The sequence below is a fragment of the Onychomys torridus genome, unplaced genomic scaffold (assembly GCF_903995425.1).
Source record: "Onychomys torridus unplaced genomic scaffold, mOncTor1.1, whole genome shotgun sequence".
In the NCBI taxonomy this organism is placed as follows: Eukaryota; Metazoa; Chordata; class Mammalia; order Rodentia; family Cricetidae; genus Onychomys; species Onychomys torridus.
Window position 1 is genome coordinate 263,558 of NW_023413379.1, and position 10,650 is coordinate 274,207.

Below are 10,650 nucleotides of genomic sequence, written 5' to 3' on the forward strand. Positions count from 1 at the left end.
CAGAGAACACGTTCTGGTAAGAAACTTGAATGTAAAGTGAGCACAATGTAGCTGGGAGACACCAGCTCCACCCATTTCCCTAGAAGCGCTGTATGCCCTGGAGGCTTTAGTCTCACTATCTTGGTGAATACAGCATGATTAGAATGCTCCAGCTACTTCAGTTTGCCCTATGGAGCCCTTTGTGCCTGGAAGTCTCCTTCCCTACATGTCAGTTTGCTGAGCATATACATGGTTGGGGCCACACATCTTGGAGACTCAAGCTTGTTCATTGCCCACATAAAGGATGCAGACCTAGGAAGCTCCAGGCCCTGTGAGCACATTGTACCTGGGATACTTCAACCCCTCTCATCACCCAGGTGTGGGCTATGTTGTGAAAATCTCCAACTTCACATTATCCCAGTAATCACAGCATACCCAACAGTTCCATCCTATCCTGTGGCCCCTTTGAGATTTGGGCATGGGAGATTCCAGCCCAGGCAAGTAAAAGGTGCTTGGTGAGGTCCATCCTGTCAACTGCCCCAGTGTACACAACTCATCTAAGAAGCTCCAGCCTCACCTGTTGCCTTGTGACCAAAGTATTACCGAGTGGCTCTTGCCCATTTCATCACCTCAATAATAAGCACAGAATACCTCGAGGCTCCATTCAGTTTGTATGTTATATCCAGAAGCCTCCAAAGGCATCCATCCTCCAGGTGAGGGCTGAATGCCCAGGAGACTTCAGACCCACATGTCACCTCCTTGAGCACTGTTCACACCTGGGAGACTAGATATCAGTCTGCGATTCTGGTACTCATAGGGTGCTCAGGAGGATCTATTCCTTGCCTCATTTCTTAGGCAGAGGCTTTATGTCTAGAAAACCCTAGCCCTGCCCATCACAGCAGTGAGCACAGTATTCGTAGAATACACTGGCTTACTCGCTGTGATGAACATAGTACACCTGGAGGTGTCCAGACCAAACCACTTTGGTGCTCAGATTGTGTGTCCAGTCATGGTGAACACAGCATGAACATGTTGCTTGAGTCCTGTTACCTGCATGGAAACAACATAATGCCTGGGGACCCAGAATAAGAGGGAGTTGACATAAGGAAGAAAAAATTCAACCAGTGACTTAAGTCTAGATTGTTAGATGCAATATAAAAGCACAATTTCTATGAAAAGACAAACTCCTCTAAAAATTAAGAAGTTTACAATAATGACATATAGTGAAAGTAAATAATTAAAAACTTTAAGTATGTTCAAATAACTCAAAGAAATATTCTTGAAAAAATAATTCCAAGAGAGAGATGTTAACTAATTGAAATAAGACTGACACATTATATGTAAAAACAAATATAATAAGGGCATAGAAATATCGAAAAGATGCTAACTGAAATAGTGGACATTAAAAGTATAAAATCTGTGAAAAAGCCTCATCAATAAAAAAACACAGGGAGGACAGACTATTTCAATTTGAAGAAAAAGTGGAGAAATTAAAACAAAAATAATTGTTTGATTCCAAGCAAACAGTGTCTTCCAGACACAACGGGACTGATGTGTATATGAACCCACAGAGACTATGACAGCACACACAAGACTTGCACAGGTTGAAGCTGGAGTCCCAGCACTGAGAAGGAGAAGGGGACACAGTATTCCACCCTTCACAGAGAAGCTGTTTGTAATTGATACTGATGGACAAAGAGGAAATAAGTATTCTCCAGTGGAGTGTCACTGGCTATATCAATGACACTCCAGGGCAGGCCCATGCCCAGGAGTAATTGGCCAGCACAAAACAAACTCAGTGGTACTTTTGGACTTTTTGTTTTCCTTTGTTTGGACATTTTGGGTCTTACTCATCTTTTGCCTGTTTTTAATTTAATGGAGGGGGGGGGTCAAATAGATACTTGTACTCTACAGCATAATTCATCAGAGATGAAAGTTGAAAACAGCTTATGACCATCAATAAATGAATGAATGAATTTCAGTTGTTATATGCACAGAAGGATGTTTTCAGGCACAAAACTAAAGAATTTACAGTATGTGTGGATTGACAAAACAGCATGCTAAATGAATTAAGGCAGTCATAGAATGATTTGCATGATTCCATGCATATGAGTTAATCTAAGCAGTGGGATTATGATTATCAGGGACTGAGTGTAGGGATAAAAGGAACTTATAATAAGTATAGAATTTCTATCAATGGTTATTATAAGTGTTACAGCTCTGGAGGGAAAGATATCCTGGCTGTCGGAAGCCAGGCTATACCTATAGCTCTGTTCTGGTGGGGGATGGTTTCCGCACAGGAATCTAGTAATCTTGCTCCGCCCAGAGAGCCCTTACAACGCAGCTCTGTCCCACTCTGCTAAGGGGGTTTCCCTCCAGAGATGCAGCAATTCTGCTCCTGCTCTGGTGAAATTTGTTACTTCTCTTCTGCTCTCTGCTAAGTGGTTCTCTCCCTCACTATGTGCAGAAATGTAGCAGTTTACTCCTGCTCCAGTGAAAGTTGTTACTTCTCTGCCCTGCTCCAATCCAAAAAAAGAAGGTCTTCACCCAAAACTCATTCAAGAGATTTATTTCAAGAGAGGAATCCGGGAAAGTAGCTGCTTCTCCAGAGAGGAAAAGGCAGCTCCCACCTGAACAGGGCTTATATAGGGTTTCTTAGGGACAGAGTTTTTCCACGGTGAAGATTTTTCAGGGTAGGAATTGATCAGACATCAATCCCTGAGCTTGAAGAAGCTCAGAGATTGGCTAGATTTCATGCTCAGTGATTGAGTTGGTCAGGAACAGAGTGTGTTTCTTTGGCAGTAGGTTGCCAAAAAGGGTACTTATCCCTATAACACCAAAATCAATTTCTAAGACACATGTCCCCTATGCTTGCTTTCTCTGTGATCAAACTAGAGATTACTATTGATGCAGGGCAGAAACCTATGGAGACGGTCCTTATTGGTCCTTTAAGAGACATAATGCATATTCAGGAAAATATTCTGCGTTTTATTACGAATGGAGAATCTTTTATATCCTAATTAAGGACCCATGGCAGATGGGTCCAGATGAGAAATGGGAATCATTGGTAAGCTTTACTTTGCATTTATCACAGCCACCCATTGGGCATGCTCAAAATACAGAGAGTGTACATCCCATTCTCTTGACCCCTAGGTATAGAAACAGTAGAAGAAGTCCAAAGCTACTCAAAAGTGCTGACACCCTTAATGTCACCCTTTTTGATGATATTGACCCCACCTTCCTGTCACACCATCTCATTTTGGACCTTAACTTCCACATATTGGCTATTGAATAACACTCAGCCTAACCTCTTTGGAGAATGCTGGTTGTATGTCCCTCGTGGGTCAAGCTGGAAACCACCATTTGTGGCCTCACTCTTGTCTTATTAGATTCTCTCACCTTACCACTTGTTAATTGCTCAGAGCCAAATGTCACTACAACCTCTTATATCTCTTACCTTCCTTTCTTTGGTATTAGACCACTTTGACTCCTTAGGAATATACCTAGGCTGGCACAAAACTCAGTCCTGCCTATGCCTTCCAAGTACTGAGATTACATCACACTTAGTTGGTAACATTCTGAGTACATAGAATGCTGATTGTTAAATCTTGTGCTTGTGCTTCCATGCCTTTGTAACACATGCACACAAATGTCTACATTGGTAATATTTTATATCTCTCTCTACAATAAAAACTCCCACAAACTGTTAAATTTCCATTATTATTTTTGTACTTACTGTATGTACAACATTAAGCTGAAAGATGTTTTCACAACATTCCTTCAGAAGGCCACATGTCACCCCTAACACAGACAGGAAACTAGTGTATTCAGTGAAGCTAGTCTAGTATCTAGATCCGACCAGACCCCACAGCATGATTTTAAAATCAACTTCAGGAGACTCTAAACACATTAAAAATAACGTTTTCATCGCTCTGATTTTTTTAGTCTGAAAGGATTCTCCTGCCTAAACTGCCAAATGATGGGGTTATAGGCATACACATCATGTCCATCCTCTTTCTTTTTCTCTTTCTTTTTTGTTTGTTTGTTTTTGTTTCGTTGTTGCTGCTGCTGCTGTTGTTTTGAAACAGGTTCTCCCTCTAGGTAGTCTTGGCTGTCCTGGAATTTACTATGTAGCCCAGGTTGGCTGCAAATTAACAGTAATCCTCCTCCATCTGCATCTTGAGTACCGGGATTAAAGATATGCACCACTATGCCTAGCTAATGAACATCTTCTAAAACAAGGCAGCATTTTGCTCTCAAACAATCCTAAAAGTCTTTCTCTGTGAAATGATTTTGATGATTGCATAATTCTCATATACAATTCACTCCAAGTAAAATGAGGGATTGGAATACACATGCATTATTTGAAGCATGCTCAGTATAAGAGGCAGAACTCTATAACTTTAAAATGTTATATCCCAGGAGCTTTTTATTGTTGAAATAACTATTCACAAAACAAGCAGAGAAGCCCCCCAATACAACAATGGTCATGTTTTCCTATTGATATTTATTTCTTCATCTTCTAAGCACTTGTATGTTCTTTAAATGGTAGTAGATATTTACTTTGATCTCAAGTATGATGAAATAAATCCAGTATCTTTTCTCCACCTCTTAGTTTCCTTTACATAGAAAAATGTGCTAAATGTCTCTTCATGGCTTGTTTGGCCATTTTGTCCCACCTACAGACTGTAACTTGACTTTCTGAAACTCTCCTGAACTATGATCTATCCAGTTAAAGGAAAGATGTCCTCCTGACACTCTTAGTAGTCTCCAAATCCTCTCCTCAATCCAGTCCTTGGGGATTCCTGGGAACTTCCCTAGTGCCCAGTTTCTTCCTATCCTGATGATGTCTTCCATTATCTTTGTGTCTCTTTCATTGCTCTTCCACTCAATCCCTGTTCAGCTCGACCATCCCATTCCCTTATGTTCTCATACCTGATCCCCTACACTCCATTGCCCACCTGCACCCTCAGCTTACTCATGGAGGTCTCATGTATTTCCCTTTCCCAGGGTGATCCATGTGTCCCTCTTTGGGTGCTGCTTGTTAGCTAGCTTCTCTGGAACTGTGAGTTATAGTTTGGTTATCCTTTGCTTTTCATCTAGTATCTATTTATGAGTGAGTACATACCATGTTTGTCCTTTTGAGTCTGTGTTATGTCACTCAGGATGATATTTTCTAGTTCCATCCATTTGCCTGCAAATTTCATGTTGTCATTGTTTTTTATTGCTGAGTAGTACTTCATTGTGAATATGTACCATTCTTTCTTAATCCATTCTTGAGTTGAGGGGGCATCTAGGTTGTTTCTAGGTTCTGGCTATTATGAATAATGCTGCTATGAACATAGTTGAGCATGTGTCCTTGTGTTATGATTGAACATTCCTTGGGTATATGCCCAAGAGTGGTATAACTGGGTCTTGGGGTAAATTGATTCCCAGTTTTCTGAGAAGTCACCACACTGATTTCCTAAGTGGCTGTGTAAGTTCACACTCCCACCAACAGTGTAGGAGTGTTTCCCTTGTTCTACATCCTCTACAACATAAGTTTTCTTAAGTGTTTTTGATCTTAGCTATTGTAATAGGTGTAAGATTATATCTCAGAATCATTTTGATTTGCATTTCCGTGATGACTGAGGATGTTGAGCAATTCTTTAAATGTTTTTCAGCCATTTGGGATTCTTCTGTTGAAAATTCTCTCTTTAACTCTGTAGCCCATTAATTTTTTTTTATTAAGAGATTTTCTATTTGTTTTACATCTCTTGTCCTCCCTCCTCTCACCTTCAGCCTTACCCCCAAGCATATCCCCCATTCCCACTTCGTCCAAGGCAAGGTCTCCCTCCCCTGGGTAGTCAGAAGAGCCTGGTACTTTCAGTTGAGGCAGGTCCAAGCCTCTCTTCCTGCACTAAAGCTGAACAAAGTGTCTCAGCATAGGCACTAGGTTCCAAAAAACCAGCTCATGAACTAAGGACAGGTGCTGGTCTCACTGCCTGGGGGCCCCCTAAACAGTTATCCAGAGGGCCTAGTCCAGCACCATGGGGGATCCTCAGCTATTGGTTCACAGTTCATGAGTTTTGTCTAGTCTAGCTAGTTGTCTCTATACTTTTTCCAATCATGGTCTCCATATCTCTTGCTCATAAAATCCCTCCTCTCTTGCCGATTGGACTCCTGAATCTCCACCTGGGTCTTGGCCATGGATCTCTGCATCTGCTTCTATCAGTCACTGGATGAGGGTTCTATCATGACAGTTAGGGTAATCAGCCATCTGATCACCTGAGTAGGTCAGCTCAGGCACCCTTTGTAGCCCATTTTTTAATTGAATTGCTCATTATTTTAATGTCTAATTTCTTGAATGTTTTATATTAATTATAACTCCTTGGCCATTAGCTCAGGCTTATTACTACTAGCTCTTACACTTAAATTAACCCATAATTCTTATCTATGTTTAGTCACATGGCTTGGTACCTTTTCTCAGTTCTGCCTTGTAATCTTGCGTCCTCTGTGTCTAGCCAGCGACTCCTGACTCAGTCTTCCTCTTCCCAGCATTTTCCTTTTCTACTGGCCCCACCTATACTTCCTGCCTGGCTACTGGCAAGCAGTGTTTTATTAAACCAGTGTATAAGGGCATTATTCCACAGCATTTCCCCTTTTCTGTCTAAACAAAAAGGAAGGTTTTAACTTTAACATGTAAAATTACATATAATAGAACAATTATCAAGAAAGAATTACAATTACAATATCTAGTCTATTTGTATTTGGCAAAATCAAAGAAAATATTTCATCTATCCTGTATTTGTGACTCTAAAGTTTCATATTTAATTTATCTTTTATCATAAGTAAGAAAATTTCCATTATAACTATCTAGTCTTCAACTACATCCAAGACCCCAAAAGGATATAATGTTACCAAAGTAAATAGGAAGAGCATTGTAAGCAACTTCCAAAAATTCTGGAAATAACAGAGACAGCTGCCTGCCTTGACTGTCATCCAAAGTTCCTCTGCAACGTTGGGGGTCCATTCTTCAGCCTATAGATCTTGAGTTTTTAAATTTTTTCTCCATATGTACTGTAGAATATCTGGACTTTTCTCTGAAGCAGGAACCTGAAGGACCATCTTGTCTTGCAAAGTTCAGTGGTCACCTTCCTATGTTTGCTTGTCCAGTTTATACAACATATTATCAGCAGTCCAGGCAAGAGCAGTTTCTTGCCCAAGTAACTATTTTTGAGAAGAAAAAGATAAACTCCATATTGAGTGGCTTTGAAGTAAATGGGTGCTGCCAGGAGTCTCAATGTCCAAAAAAGTCTGTTTTAAAACATTTTAAATGCCATATTCTGTAGGTCTTTGAAGTGTTTGAAGATCACCTACCTAATTGAAATATATCTATGTATATCTAGAAAACTAACATAACTATGAGCGTGATTATCATGGATGGCTAATTATTAATCTGTAATTCTTAATTATACATTATAATTTCAAATGAGTTGCACAAACATAATACCTTAAACTTGCATAGAAATATACATACAATATAACAAAATTACCTTTAAATATCTATATCCTATATTTCTTTTTTTTTTATTAAGGGATTTTCTATTCATTTACATACCAACCACAGATTCCACTGTCCTCCCTCCTCCCACATCCCAGCCTTTCCCCCAAACCCACCTCCCATCCCCACCTCCAAGGCAAGGCCTCCTATGGGGAGTCAGCAGAGCCTGGTACATTCAGTTGAGGCAGGTCCAAGCCCCTCCTTCCTGCAGTAAGGCTGAGCAAAGTGTCTCACCATAGGCACTAGGCTCTAAAAAGTTGGCTCATGCACTAGAGACAGGTCCCAATCCCACTGCCTGGGGGTCCCCTATACAGTTCAAGCTAAATAACTGTCTCGCTTATCCAGAGGGCCTAGTCCAGTACCATGGGGGCCCCTCAGCTATTGGTCCACAGTTCATGTGTTTCCATTAGTTTGTCTAGTTGTCTCTGTCCTTCTGCCACCATGGTCTTGGTGTCCCTTGCTCATAGAATCCCTCCTCTCATTGACTGGACTCCTGGAGCTCCACCTGGGACCTGGCCGTGGATCTCTGCATCTGCTTCCATCAGTCACTGGATGAGGGCTTTATCATGACAGTTAGGGTATCCAGTCATCTGATCTCCAGAGTAGGCCAGTTCAGGGACCCTCTCGAGTATTGCCAGTAATCTATGGTGGAGTCATTTTTGTGGATTCCTGGGACCCTCCCTAGCCCTCTGCTTCTCCCTATCCCCATGGTATCTCTTTCCTTACTGTCCCACTCTGTTCCCATTCCAGCTCAAACCTCCCACTCCTCTAAGCTCTCAATGCCCTCTATTACGCCCTTTACCCCTAGTTTGCTCATGTAGATCTCATACATTTCTTCATCACTTGGCAATCCATGAATCCTTCCTGGGGTCCTCCTTACTACCTAGCCTCCCTGGAGCTGTGGGTTGCAGTCTGGATCTATGTGCAATCTTCTGCTTTCTTTTTTCCATTGTACAGATTTGGCTTCTTTGTCAAAAATCAGGTGTTCATAGGGGTGTAGGTTAATGTAAGGGATTTCAATTAAATTGCATTAGTCCACATGTCAGTTTTTATGCCAATACTAAGCTGTTTTTATTACTATAGCTCTATAGTAGAGCTTGAGGTAAGGAATGGTGATGCCTCCAAAAGTGGCTTCATTGTACAGGACTGTTTTAGCAATCCTGAGTTTTTTGTTTTCCCATATGAAGTTGAGGTGAAGTTGTTCTATCAAGGTCTGTGAAGAATTGTGTTGGAATTTTGATGGGGATTGCATTGAATATGTATATTCCTTTTAGTAACATTGCCATTTTTACTATGTTAATCCTACATATTTCTGGTCATGGTAGATGTTTCCATTTTCTGATATCTTCTTCAATTTCTTTCTTCACAGACATAAAGTTCTTGTCATTACAGGTCTTTCACTTGCTAAGTTATATTTACACCAAGATATTTTATATTATTTGTGGATATTTTAAAGGGTGATGATGTTTCTGTGATTTCTTTCTCATCTTGTTTATCATTTGTATATAGGAGGGATACTGATTTTTTTTAAATTAGTCTTGTATCCTGCCATATTAATGAAGGTATTTATCAACTGTGGGAAATCCGTGGTAGAATTTTTAGGGTCACTTATGTTTACTATCATATCATCTGCAAATAGTGAAAGTTTGACTTCTTCCTTTCCACTTTGTATCCTCTTGTTCTCCTTTTCTTGTGTTATTGCTCTAGCTAGAACTTTAAGTACTATATTGAATAAATATGGGAAAGTGGACAGCCTTGTCTTATTCTTGATTTTAGTGGAATTGCTTTGAGTTTCTCTCCATTTAATTTGATGTTGGCTATTGCCTTGCTGTAAATTGCCTTTATTATGTTTAGGAATGTTCCCTGTATTCTTGATCTCTCTAAGACCTTTATCATCAGGAGTGTTGGATTTTGTTAAAGGCCTTTTCAGCATCTAATGAGATGATCATGTGGGTTTTTTTCTTTGAGTTTGTTTATATGGTGTATTACATTGACAGATTTTTGTATGTTGAACCATCCTTGCATCCCTGGGATGAAGCATACTTGGTCGTGGTGGCTAATTATTTTGATGTGTTCTTGGATTCGGTTAGCCAGGATTTTATTGAGTATTTTGCATCAATGTTCATGAGAGAAACTGGTCAGTAATTCTCTTTCTTTGTTGCATCTTTGTGTGGTTTGTGTATCAAGGTAACTGTAGCCTCATAAAAGGGGTTTGATAATGTTCCTTCTGTTTCTGTTGTGTAGAACAATTTGAAGATTATTGGTATTAGCTCTTTTTTGAAAATCTGGTAGAATTCTGTGCTGAAACCATCTTGTCCTGGGCTTTTTTTTTGGGGGGGGGGTTGGGAGATTTTTTAATGACTGTTTCTATTTTCTTATTGGTTATTGGTCTATTTATATTATTTTTCTGGTCTTGTTTTAACTTTGGTATTTGGTACATATCCAGAAAATTGTCCATTTCTTTTAGATTTTCCAATTTTGTGGAGTACAGGTTTTTGAAGTATGACCTGATGATTCTCTGAATTTCCTCATTGTCTGTTGTTATATCTCCCTTTTCATTTATGAATTTGTTAATATGGATGCTCTCTCTCTGTCTTCTGGTTAGTTTTGATAAGGGCTTGTCTATCTTTTTGATTTTCTCAAAGAACCAACTCTTTGTTTCACTGATTATTTGTATTGTTCTCTTTGTTTCTATTTTATTGGTTTTACCACTCAATTTTATCATTTCCTGGTGCCTATACCTCCTGGGTGACTTTGCTTCTTTTTGTTCTAGAGCTTTTAGGTGTGCTGTTAAGTCACTAGTATGAGATTTCTCCAACTTCTTTATGTGGGTGTTTAATGCTATGAATTTTCCTCTTAGCACTGCTTTTATAGTGTCCCATAAGTTTGGGTATTTTTTATGTTCACTTTCATTGAATTCTAGGAAGTCTTTAATTTTTTTCTTTATTTCTTTCTTGACCCATTTGTGATTCAGTTGAGTATTATTCAGTTTCCATGTGATTGTAGGCTTTCTGTAATGTTATTGAAATCTAACTTTAACCCATGGTAGTCTGATAAAATACAAGAGGTTATTCCAATTTTTTTGTGTATGTTAAGGTTTGCTTTGTGACCAAGTATGTAGTCAATTT